General features: G+C 42.8%; 1 pseudogene; it reads right to left on the minus strand.

Moving 5' to 3' along the window:
* Positions 1-3,473: 3,473 nt before the first annotated feature.
* LOC105864697 (ribonuclease 8-like) lies at positions 3,474-4,228 on the minus strand (annotated as a pseudogene).
* Positions 4,229-13,765: the final 9,537 nt, after the last annotated feature.

Genomic DNA, 13,765 nt, shown 5'->3' on the forward strand with positions numbered 1-13,765 from the left:
ATTTTGTCCCAGCCTTTTGGGCAGCTGTTCTCTGGCCCTGGCTGCCCCTCTGAGCCCTGTTCTATGGCTGCTGTGTCATTACTCTCTGAATTGGCCAGTTTTATAGCCCATGACCCTTAGGTTCAAGTTACACTCCATCTAATTCTTCAGCCTACACACGGAAGTCAGAAACTCCTACCTGGGTTGCTACACCACTTGTTTGGATATAATTAATCTACTTCTACAGAATAGAAGGGTTCATTCTATTCTGTATTCTTTCCACATTATTCCCAGCTTCTGGGGTCACAGCTCTGACAGATATTGAATGGTTGAATTTCTCCTGATGTTGTCTGACTCTAGTTAAAACCTGATATTAGGCCAGAAAGAGATTTGCAACAGGAAGATTAACATTAAACAGAGGATGAACTTTAGGTCAGGAAGAATGGAACCCTTAGGGGAGGTGGGAGAAAAATATTACAGAATATATTTGATGTATTCTTCACTTCTGTCTTTTTTTTTTTTTTTTTTTTTTTTTTTTTTTTTTTTTTTGAGACAGAGTCTCACTTTGTTGTCCAGGCTAGAGTGAGTGCCGTGGCGTCAGCCTAGCTCACAGCAACCTCAAACTCCTGGGCTCGAGTGATCCTTCTGCCTCAGCCTCCCGAGTAGCTGGGACTACAGGCATGCGCCACCATGCCCGGCTAATTTTTTATATATATATCAGTTTGCCAATTAATTTCTTTCTATTTATAGTAGAGACGGGGTCTCGCTCTTGCTCAGGCTGGTTTTGAACTCCTGACCTTGAGCAATCCGCCCGCCTCGGCCTCCCAAGAGCTAGGATTACAGGCGTGAGCCACAGCGCCCGGCCTTCACTTCTGTCTTATTGCTTGACAGTTCCATATGTATTATTTAACCTTGCCTCCTAAACAAGTTAGTGAATCCGTGATCGCGCCAACCTAGGTGTGCTTGCCTAGCTCCAAATTACAGCCCCCTCCAAGGCCATATTGTATGTTAGGAACCCAGTGCTATTTGGAAAAAAAGAAAATAAAAGAAAACCCAAGAACTTTTGTGCCCTCTTGAGGCAGTACTGGGATAAGGTGGGTAATAACTGGAGAAATAAACAAACAAGTATGAGTTGACACAGATGTCTCTTAGATTAGGACCTTGATTGATTGGGTATGATGTTTCCATTAACTAAGAGAGATTGCAGGAGGAGGGAAGTCTGGAAGCCAGGCAGATCATGAGCTTAGTTCTGAGTGTTTTTTTTTTTTTTTTTTTTTTGGGGGGGAGGCCAAACCACGTGGCTTTATTATACACTCGCGGACGAGGTTCTGGGGCCCCAAGAGCGGGGCCCTGGAAGTCGCCCAGTTCTGAGTGTTTTTGATTGAAATGCCTGTGGGACACAGAGGGGGCTAGCGACAGTAGGGAGATGGACATGTGTGCCTGGACGTCGGGAGCTGTGGATTGGAGGTATACCTTTGGGAGCAGGTAAGTGGTGGTTGGAGCCGTGGAAATGTATCAAGTCACTCAAGAGAAGAAAACAGAGCTCAGAATAGGACCCTGAGAAACACTATCATTTAAGGTGCAACCACAGGAAGTGGAGTCTGCCCACGACACTGGGAAGAAGCCAGAGGGGTAGGAGAATGTTGTTTCTCTCTGACTTCCAGTATGTCTTTTCTGGTCATAAGCACATGGGTGGGAAACAGCGGTAATGATGGGCAGAGCGTGGTGTGGAGGGCTCTGGGTGCTGTGGGGGAAACTCCATTTGCTGTGGATGGTGTGGGTGTGGTAGGCTGCAATGAGCTCTGGTTTTAGAAGGCAGGGAGGAGGGCTGGGAGTGGGAATTTCTGGATTCTCTGTTTTCTCTGCCACTTCATGTTTCACCAAACATCCTTTCCTTATTCTGAATCTTAATCTGTGTGGTAAAATCTCTGTCCAAATATGGGATGAGAGGTGTGAGGAGGAAGCAGAGATGGTAGAGGGAAAAGAGGGAGTGTCTTATTGTTGAGTGTGAGTATATGTGTATGTGTGTGTGTTGTCCACACAGGTGCACATGTGTAGGTGTGTATCCTTGTGTATGTATATGAACATGGGTGTGCATGTATGTATGTCTTATGTATGTGTGTGTACATATGTATATAATATGTGTATATTTTTCTCTGTGTGAATATCTATCAAGATAAGTATTGAAATTGAGAGGAAGCATTAAAAAACTTTATGGCACTTTGACAGAATGATTTTATGTTAATTGAATTTAGTGATAAAAAAATTGGGCTTATACTTGCTATATCTATATCTATATGTTCTATTTCATTTTATAGTAATTCTTATTGTGTTGTATTATTTTGTTTTTGTTGAGACAGAGTCTTGCTCTGTTGCCCGGGCTAGAATGCTGTGGCATCAGCCTAGCTCAAAGCAACCTCAAACTCCTGGGCTCAAGGTATCCTCCTGCTTCAGCCTTCTGAGTTGCTGGGACTACAGGCATGCGCCCATGCCTGGCTAATTTTTTTCTATATGTTTTTAGTTCCACTAATTTCTTTCTATTTTTAGTAGAGACGGGGTCTTGCTCTTGCTCAGGCTGGTCTCAAACTCCTGACCTCAAGCGATCCTCCCACGTCAGTGTCCCAGAGAGCTAGGGTTACAGGCATGAACCACTGTGCCTGGCCCAGCTTATTGTATTTTATGAAAGTATGAGTCTATGGCAGATTGCATATAAAACTTCTCCTTTACCACAGTTAGAGAAGCACTAATTAAGATCAGATCAAGATTCTTGGTAGGTAGGTCCTGATTCACACATCCCCAAGAGAGAGATTCACTTCAGAAGGCTGAGGCTCCTGCTCTGGGTCCTGTTGATGAAGTGTGAACTTGGGTCTTGAGCACAATTGAGGAGGTCAGGACCCAGGTCTGACTGGCATCCTAAGGCTTAGCCTGCTCTTCCTCGTCTTTCTCCCTTTGTGTGAGATGGGGCCACCAAACACCCCTCCCGGGAGTGAATAACAGGATCAAGGCCCAGCTTCTAAGACTGCACCAGCCCAGGGCGCTGCCCTCCCTCCAGCCTGCAGGGCAGGTGAAGCTGATGCCTGATAGGGCTCAGAAGGTACTTCTGGACCTCTGAATGGGAGCTCCAGATTTCCTTAGTTACCCCTAGACAGGAACACACACTCCAGGAACAGCAGAGTCTTTCATTACAGCAAAATCAGACATATTCCTTTACCCAACACAGGGAACCCCGCATAGATTCTCCTGCCCTCCCTTCTTAGATAATCACCCCGGCCTGGGATCCCTCGAACTGTCTAACCACAGCCCTTCCAAGGCCCTGAATTTCTTTGCATTTGTATTATAATTTTTTATTCTTTTTTTAAAAAGGGCCTCCAAGCCATAAGCCCCCAAAAATCTGGATCAAAAATCCTGAGATCCTGAGTGCTTGACTCTGGAAGGGGCACAGAGTAGCAGACATTGAGTATGCAAAGTAAGCAGCACCGACAGGCTAAAGAGAATGTCCCCTCTTCCCTCATCATTTGGAGCATCCATAAAACCACCTACGAAATCAAGAGCATGTGAGGTTGGACATGTGGGAGGGAAATGGCATTTGCAAAGCGGGTAAAGATTAATCAATAACTCAAGGGAGGAAATGCAGCAGCAACATAGAGTCTACAGAGCTTGGGGGTGAGGTGGGATGAGCATCAGGCCTTAGACAACATCATCCAAGTGCACGGGAACCAGTGGGTACCCCACATTATCCTCCTGTTGTGGGGGGTCACAGGCCACAATGAAGAATGCATCCATTTGTCTCTCTTTGTACCTGCAGTCTGGGTACTTCCCTGAGGTATGCTCACAGCTGGTTAGGGACACAGGCTCTTGGCTCTTGTGGCAGTTTTCATGGCCATTCTTGCAAGCTATATTGGGGCTCTGGCAGGTGGCCACCACACCAGAGAAGGATTCATGCAGGAAGGTGTTGAGATTTTTGCAATGTTTTGTGTACTTGTTGATGTGGCGCATTGCTGAGTTGCATCCTTGAGGGCTGGGCTGCACATGCTGAGTTTGAAACCACTGAGATGAAGTCATGTGTCTGGGCTTGGCACTGACTGGGGTGTTGGCCACCCACAGCCCCAGCAGCAGGAGCAGCAGCAGGGACTGGAACTCTGTCTTGGCTGGTGCCATCTCACCTAAGGGGGAACAGTGGAACAGAGAGGAAGAGTAGGTGGGTGAATAGGTCATCATGGGGGAGCCCTAGTCCTTCTAAGAATTTCATGCCCTCAGTCAGTTGTTAAGGGCAATCTGCAGTCCAAGATATTTAAGAACACCACTGGCAGTCTATTGTTCAGTCCCAGCAAATAGTATGCCTTTTTATGCCTCCAATAAATGCTTACATTGCTTATCTTTCCCAGTAGTGATAGGGTGAGTATGATTATATATATATGACCAAAGTGAGACTCAGGAAAGCCAAGAAAATTCCCCGTTTTTAAGACATCTCTGCTTCCAAAACTCCTATTCTTTCCACACGCTCATGTCTTTTTGGAAATTCTGAGGTGGTCTCACAAAAAAAGAAACTGAACTTTGAAGAAAAATATTCCAAGGGTCCATACCCCACTCACCTAGGCTAGCTTAGATGTTCCTGAAAGAGTTGACATTAAGGTTGTGGAGTCAAACTAATTCCTTTCCATTCTCTGGTTCAGAGAATGGAGTTTCTCACTGAAGTTAGGAAAAACAGTTGCTCCGAGTAAGGGAATCGCTGCTCCAGCTGGCAAAGCAGCGTGGGGAGTTGGGGTCTTTCCACAGAGCCTGACATTTTGCCCTGCAGAAGAGGGTCTTGGAATGATAGAGGGTCAGAGCTGGGAGAGACCTGAGAGATCATCTCTGTTGACGCCCTCATTTTACAGATGAAAGAGCTCAAGTCGCTGGAAGGGCAAGTGCCCTTCCCAAGGCTACTGAGTGAGAGGCAGAGCTGGGGTTAAGAGTTTCCTGACTTTCAACTCATCCCTTTTGGCTCCTGCCAACCGGAGAAGAAAAAGTGTCCCATAGAGGCAGAGCACAGGGAGTGTGTCGCTATTTGTGGTTTAGGTGGTACATGAACGTTGCCTTAAGTAATTCTCTTCTAACCCTTCTGATAACATTTAGGAGAAAGTTTCCTCTTAAAGCAAGAAGGTAAACTCTTTTATTCTCTCTAATGTTTGTTTCTCCTCCTTTTCAGTAGAGATAACAGGCTTCAGACAACAGGCTTGAGACTGAAGACTCAGCTGAGTCTTCAGCTGAAAACAATATCTGGATACAATTTTTTTTTTTGAGACAGAGTCTCGCGTTATTGCCCAGGCTACTCCTGGGCTCAAGCGATTTTCCTGCCTCAGCCTCCCGAGTAGCTGGGACTACAGGCACGCGCCACCATGCCCGCCTAATTTTTTCTATATATATTAGTTGGCCAATTAATTTCTTCCTATTTTTAGTAGAGACGAGGTCTCACTCTTGTCAAACTCCTGACCTCGAGCAATCCGCCCGCCTCGGCCTTCCATGGATACAATTTTTAACAATTAGATGGCATTCATTGTGTTTATTTTTAAATTCTATTTATTAACGCTAGTATTCTTTGAAAGATGGCATTACACAGTTTCATTTTCAAATAACTATTGCAATTAAATGAGTAAATATATATTTAGCAAATTATAATACTGGTGGTAAGAAGATATTACAAAAATTGTAAAGTAATAAAGCAAATGACTGCAGTTGGGGGAACTTGCTCTGAACTGCAGTTTCTCAGATCTGGGTTGGTGTGTTGGACCCTACCCAGCATCTCAACCTCTGGGATTTGTGTGACTTCTCTGTCTTTGAGATAAAATGCTCCCTAAAGTGGCAAAAATCACGGAGGCTCCTAGTATCTGCATTTCTGAAAGTAAAACTTCTGAAATGTTTGTCCCTCTGTCCTGAGGTGGAGCCTTATCACCAACAGAACACACCCTTTCTGCAGTGGGGATCCCTGCATGCACTCCTCCCCACAAAGCAAACAAAACATTGCTTTCTGAACCCAGGCAAACATTACCCAGCAAGCTGTTAACCTGGGCAGCAGGGATCAAATCTTTTTTTTTTTTTCTCCCCAGGAAGTCATTTCTCTCTTGAGGCCCTTGACTGAGCTTCCTTCTCCCATTGGGATGGAAGGATTGCCAAGTGATTATTCATTAACAGTGGCAGACCCCAAGCTGCAAGGCTTTAAAGTGAGAGAGTGGGGATGGCAGCAGGAGCCCAGGGCTGGCCTGGGCATTTCCTACTGACTGACCAGAGACTTTGCAATCTCTGAATCCAATTAAGTTGCAAACATGCTTTCCCTCAAGTAGGTACTGGCCCTGCAGCTGGCCAGCCTCATTCAAGGAAGCCTGGGGAAGGGGTTCCTTTCATTGTGTATTTTGATCCTAGTAATTCATCATAAGTTTTCCCAACTGCCACACTCTCAGGGCTGTTTTATCCATTAAGCACTAGCGGCTCAGTGCCTAGGGCCTGGGAAGTTTTCAAGGGCCTATTTGAGACTAAAAAAAAAAAAAAAAAATACTGGCTCTAATACAGGAAAAGTCAAATGCAGAATCAAATTAAAAATATTTACTGGCTGGACACAGTGGCTCACACCTACAATCCTAGTGCTTTGGGAGGCTGAGGCAGGAGGATTGCTTGAGCCCAGGCGTTTGAGGTTACGGTGAACTATGATCGCACCACTGCACTCTAGCTTGGGTGACAGAGCAAGACCCTGTCTTTAAAAAAAAAAAAAGCACTTACTTGCTACCAAAGTGACATAGAGTTGATTTCATTTATTTTGAAATTTGGCACACATAAAAGGTTCATTACATTGGAAAACAATCTTAAGTTAGACTTTCTCATTTTACAGGAATTCCCAAGTACAATGATTGCAGAAGAAGCACTGCCAATCACAACTTACTTGCAGTCAAATAATTTCAAATGTAAACCTTTAAAAATACTTTCAGACACATTTCTGCAAAAATGATATTATATTAGGAATATATATTTTACATATTTCATAAGGTGTGGTGAATGTTAAAATGCCTAGGAGTAAGTATGGTATAGAGTGTAATATTAACTATTTTACTAAAGGCAGCCAGGATAACATACACCACATTACTTAAGGTTCTGGTCAGCACAGGGCTGTACAACATCAACAGGAAGAAAGGGGTGCTACCAACCACTATTTAATGAACGTCTAATAAATATGTGCTTGGTGCAGTGCTAGCTGCTTTGTTGAAAATAATCATTATCATTTTAAAAGTGCTTCATGCGCCAAGGCATTGTGCTTTGTGTATGTTTTTATATACAAAAATAGCCAATCTCCCCAAATTACACATTATTAGCCCCAAATTTTCACCTCACTTCTGTCATTAATTAGCTGCATGATCTTGTGGAAAAGCACCTTACCAACTTTACATGGACAAAGTTTCATAGAATACCGAAATTGGAAGGCACTTCAGAGTTCATCGAATCCTGTCTCTTGCACTGACCAGAGGTATATTCTTTATAACATTCCCAACAAATGGTTTTGGGGCTTAGGGTGCCTGCCCATTGGCACCATGATCTTGCCTCTGTGGGCGGACTGTCTCCCTTTGTTCCTGACTCCCGGATTTGTCCTCCCGAGGGAGAGGATGCAGTCTTCAACCCAGCCAGAGCTGAGGCATGTGGCTCCCCTCACATGACGTTTCACTTACCACAACAAGCCTGCCTGCAGTCTTCAGACCTCCCAGGGATGACAAAAACAATCATAGCTAATGTTTACTAAGGGTTTTCTGTGTCCCAGCCACTGTTCCAAGTGCTCTGTGTTGATTTTCTCATTTTTCAGCATGTAAGGACCTTCCTACTGCCCTGGCTTCATGACTATCCTACCTTCCTCACCTAGTTCCTGAAGAGAAACACTGGTCAGAGATAGGAACCCACAGAGAGCAAGTTAAGGCCAGTATACTCCTACCCCAAGCAGTATGCAGATGTGTGCAAGGGGTGCTCAAAGTCACAAGATAAATATCTTCTTTCCCAATTTTAATAAAACTATGTTTTGGGGCATGGTGATGGATTCATTTAAGGCATTATTTTTACAGAAAATAAAATTGTATGATGGGGAAATTTTAATGAATTACATTTTTAAAATAACTTAAAATATTTTTACTTTGAAATAATTTCAAAATTACATAAAAGTTTCAGAAATAGTACACAGAGCTCCCCTATCTGCTTCACCCAGTATTCCCAATTGTTAACATTGTTGAACTATTTGGAAACAAGTTACAGATATGCTGCTCATCACTCCCTAGTACTTCAGTGACAATTTCCTAATTACAAGTATCCTTGCCTACATAGCCAGAGTACAGCCATCAAAACCAGGAAATTAACATTGATCTGTCATTACCAAATATGAAATTTTTTTTTTTTTTTTTTTTTTTTGAGACAGAGTCTCACTTGTTGCCCAGGCTAGAGTGCCGTGGCGTCAGCCTAGCTCACAGCAACCTCAAACTCCTGGGCTCAAGCGATCCTCCTGCCTCAGCCTCCCGAGTAGCTGGGACTACAGGCATGCGCCACCATGCCCGGCTAATTTTTTCTCTATATATTAGTTGGCCAATTAATTTCTTTCTGTTTATAGTAGAGACGGGGTCTCGCTCTTGCTCAGGCTGGTTTCGAACTCCTGACCTTGAGCAATCCGCCCGCCTCAGCCTCCCAGAGAGCTAGGATTACAGGCGTGAGCCACCGGGCCCGGCCCAAAAATGAAATTTTAAGATAGCATATAAAAACATCCATACACATGGGTATTTTATAAATATTAGTTAAGTGAAAGAAGGAGACGTCAGAGAAAGCTCAAGCTCCACTACTTTGGGTGTTTTATTATAATTAATTCTCTTCTGCAGTTACTAGCACTTCAGGGGAAAGTCTGGGAAGCACTGCTCTGTAGGCTCTAGTTGGTCATAAAGATCCATTTCTGGATGTGCCAACTTTGAAGGTAAAGAATGGTCACCTTTGCTAATGACAGATGCTTTGGAATGTGTCGGGCCCACCTGGAGCTCCACCAAAGGATCTCTGTAATGTTTTCACCCTGGTCCCAAATAGATGGGAAGTCAAGGACTTTTTTTCTCGATGCCTGTCCTTATTTATGTTTCCAACAGCCAATGGCATAGCCAGGGACATGCTTGACTAGTTTACCATCAAGTTCCTGGGTACTATTTTTTTTCTCTATCTCCTGATACAATATGTGCATTCAGATGAATGTCAGAAATGCAAATGTGTCAAGATCGTGTGCACTAAACACTCTTTTGGACGAACATGCTTTTGTCTCAAATCCAGGAGCCTGTCCATTTGCAGATTGATTTGCCAGTTTATGTATGGTGAATTTGACCTTGAAAAATATCTGAGATCAATTTGGAACCATTAATTGGAGTGCTAATTTGGAAACATGACTGGACTCATTTTTTAAAAACCTGAATTCTTGTCTAAACTAGCCATGTGGTCTTGGGCAAAGTGTTTAAGTCCTCTGGGTCTTATTTTTCTTATTTGCAAAATGAAGAAGGCAGGACTAGATGATATCTGAGATCATTGGACAAGAAGTCCTGCAGCATTATAATTTTATGACTATCTACTGAAAGAGCCCTAAAGTCATGCAAATGTGAAGGTTCATCTTGTGCTAAATGCCATGGCACAAGCAGGAATCCGTACTCATTCACACCAGGGTCAGTTTATGTTTTACATGTATAAGTTCAACTAAATTTCTATGCAAAGGCCAGAGAAACTACTGACCATAATGTTTTCCCACTGTACCCAGTCCACTGGACACGAGCCATGGGCATTGGTGGAGGTTTTGAGTAATGGAAGATGAAGCAGGAAATGGAGCTGAATTGGAGGGTGGGAAAAATATAAGAGATTTCCGTGATGGAGATGAAAGGATAATAAGCTTATATAAGGATTAGTTTAAATATCTCAGGAGGGGAAGCTGGAAATGTCACTAGAGCCATCAATCGCTGTGATAATTGCAGGCTTTAGATTTGAGGGGATACAGAGGACGCCTTCAAAAGTTAGTGGCCCTAAATCCTCCAACTTATTTTCATATCTTTGGATTTATGGATTCATGGAGGATGGAGATTAGAAAAACCTCCCTTAAGTAGTATTAACAGAAATTCTTGATAGCGTTTTTTCTCCTCCGATTGAAAGCACTCTTCCACTCCCCTCAAATTATGTTATCTAGAGAAATTAATGCATACTGTCCTTTTCATCTGACCTTGAACCTTACCTTATTTACTCTTGGCTAGGAGCTTTTTGGCAAGAGGAGGATGAGGAGGAGTTTGGCCTCTGTTTAAATCCTTTGTTCTTCTGTAAAGGAAGTCAGGCCTGCTCTATTTATCACAGGTCTGGCCGCTCAACATTTGACACCACAGTAATAAATACAAGTGCTAACATCTCTCAAACTTTCACTATGTGGTAGCCACTGTACTAAGCGCTTTATGTGTATTGTCACATTTAATCCTCATAATACGCCTATGAAGGAAGTAAGCGCCTTTACATAGATGAGGAAACTCCCACCTCCCTGAGTTAAGAGGCCTTTCTATCATAGTGTGTATTTCCATCGTGGGCAGACAGCTTTCCTTACCTCTCCTCTTGTGAACTGTGGACCTCTTACAAGGTCTCATCAGCAATGTGGGCTTTCTCATGTCCCTGTGGCTCCATGGATGCTCCCAAGCTTACTGGCTTTGGGGTCCTGCACAGGTAAACATCCTGGTAAGAGCTGTAACTGCTCTTCTTTCTGCCCCTCCATTGTGGGGTCGGGGTAGGAGGAGGACTTTAAAATTAGTTTCCAGGCCAGGCGTGATGGCTCATGCCTGTAATCCTAGCACTCTGGGAGGTGGGCGGATTGCTCAAGGTCAGGAGTTCGAAACCAGCCTGAGCAAGAGCGAGACCCCATCTCTACTATAAATAGAAAGAAATTAATTGGCCAAATAATATATATAGAAAAAATTAGCCGGGCATGGTGGCGCATGCCTGTAGTCCCAGCCACTTGGGAGGCTGAGGCAGCAGAATTGCTTGAGCTCAGGGGTTTGAGGTTGCTGTGAGCTAGGCTGATGCCACGGCACTCGCTCTAGCCTGGGCAACAAAGCGAGACTCTGTCTCAAAATAAATAAATAAATAAATAAATAAAATTAGGTTCCAAAGTTTTTGAAGCACTTTGGGAAGCCCAGCCGTGTAGGAGTATAGGAGAAATGTAATGAAATGGAGCAAGACTCTCCCAAAGAGAAGGCTCCCTGGATGTTGTGGCTACTGCTACCTTTTTTGGTGCTGTAGCTGTAGGGTTATTCTGTAGAGCCCTAGACACAATGAAGAGGCCCAAAATGTTCTGATCTCAAGGGCAGGGTGTAGGTAGGAAGAGGAAATGCCCTGGAGGTCAGAACTTTTTTCTTCACATTGACTCTGTTGGCCTTCTTCATAGGCTCATTTATTATAGTGTGTGGAGACTTCTGGGAACCAGAGTCAGTTGCAAAAGTCTCCTACCTAATCTACTTCACTCCTAGGAAAGCAGCTTTCCCTAGCTCCAGTTCTTGGGGTGACTTTCTTTACTGGACTCCATTTCTGCTGGTTAGGTCCATGTTTAAAGCCATCTACACAGAGTTAGGCAGTGTTCCCCTGGACACCCTCCTCTTCTCTCCAAGCTCTCACACCCAGCAACAGAAATCTCTCATAACTCATTGGTCTTCTTTTCCCATTCTTCAACTTTCAAATAGGAATTCATCATGGTTCAGACAGCTTTGGTATTTGGCCTAAATTATTACCATCTTGTCCTCAGCTTTGGCTTTTGGAAGGCTGTATAGTCAAATGTCTATTTCGACATTATTCCTGGCATCCCTGAACTTGGCTGTGATCAAGACCATGTGAAGGAACGAGTGACTGTCAAGTCAAATCAGTGAAAGCATCAGTAATGAAAATAAGGCAGGTCATTTGGATTCATTGTTAATATCTGAATGATCACTTTCAAACATTGGTAAGCATTCTAGATGTAACTTGGAATAAAATTTTCCTTATAAACTTTTATATTTATTTATCTATTTATTTTTAACACACACTCTCACTCTGTTCCCTGGGCTAGAGTGCTGTGGCGTCAGCCTAGCTCATAGCAACCTCAAACTCCTGGGCTCAAGTGATCTTCCTGCGAGTAGCTGGGACTACAGGCAGGTGCCACCACACCTGGATAATTTTTTCTAATTTTAGTAGAGACAGGGTCTCGTTCTTGCTCAGGCTGGTCTCAAACTCCTGAGCTCAAGCAATCTTCCCGCCTTGGCCTCCCAGAGTGCCAGGATTACAGGCCTGAGACACCATGCCCAGGCCTTATGAACTCCCCAAAATGTTGAAATTCTATTAGTCAGTGGACAGACAAATGCATACAAAATACTTTAAGAAAAATGCCATAATTAATGGTTGTGAAGGCTTATTATATATAAAACAGTTAATAAGAATTTTCATATAGTTAAAAAATAGGAAAATTAATTGACAGGTAATAAAAATAATAGGAAAGAATGTATTAGTCAGATAACTTTAGGAAAAACCTTACCTAGAGTTGACCCTCAAATAATATGGGTTTGAATTGAGCAGGTCCACTTAATATGGGGAGTTTCTCCCACCTCTGTTACCCCTGATACAGCAAGAGCAACCCCTCCTCTTCCTCCTCCTCCTCAGCCTACTCAATATGAAGACGATGAGGATGAAGACCTTTATGATGATACACTTCCACTTAGTGAAGTAAATATTTTTTCTCTTCTCTATGATTTTCTTAATAACATTTCCTTTCCTCTAGCTTACTTTATTGTAAGAATACAGTATATAATACACTTAACATACAAAATATGTGTCAATTGTTTATGTTATCCAGTCGACAATAGGCTATTAGTAGTTAAGTTTTGGAGGAGTCAAAATTATAATCAGATTTTTGATTGCACGAGGAGTTGGTGTCCCTAACCCTCATGTTGTTCAAGGGTCAACTATACTTTTTGAGCCCAAAGTATTTATAACAATTTAATAAATGGTACAAGTACTATTTAATTTAGCAAATTGTGTAAGGCAGAACACTAGAAATTAGATTATATTATAATTCCCTCTATGATTAATTATTTCATATTATTTTTAGAATTGATTGTTGTATTATCATTTATTGTGTAAATAAAATAATCCTTAAGAATAATACATTTTTGGAAGATTTTTAAAAATTGAGGTATAACTTATATACAGCAAATTACATAAGTCCTTTTTTTTTTTTTTGAGACAGAGTCTCACTCTGTTGCCTGGGCTAGAGTGCCATGGTATCAGCCTAGCTCACAGCAACCTCAAACTCCTGGGCTCAAGCAATCCTCAGGCTTGGGAGCCTCAGGCTCCCAAGTGGCTGGGACTACAGGCATCCACCACCATGCCTAATTTCTTTCTATTTTTATTAGAGACAGGGTCTCGCTCTTGCTTAGGCTGGTCTCGAACTTCTGAGCTCAAGCAATCTGCCTCCCAGGTGCTAGGATTACAGGTGTGAGCCACCGCGCCTGGCCTAAGTCTTAAGTGTATATATAGTTCAATGAGTAAACATATCTAGACCAATATCTAGACCATAGCTAGAACATTTCCAAATCCTCAGAAGGCTCCCTGAGACCCCTTTGCAGATAGTACTTCCCCAAGGCTACAACTATTCTGACCTTTATCACTACAGATTACTTTAGAAACTTTTAGTTATTTAGTGCTATTTAGGTTAAGTCTTTCAAGAAAAAGTTCTATTTGGAAATTCTTATTCTGGAGGATGCATTAA

Source organism: Microcebus murinus, chromosome 6 (assembly GCF_040939455.1).
Source record: "Microcebus murinus isolate Inina chromosome 6, M.murinus_Inina_mat1.0, whole genome shotgun sequence".
NCBI lineage: Eukaryota > Metazoa > Chordata > Mammalia > Primates > Cheirogaleidae > Microcebus > Microcebus murinus.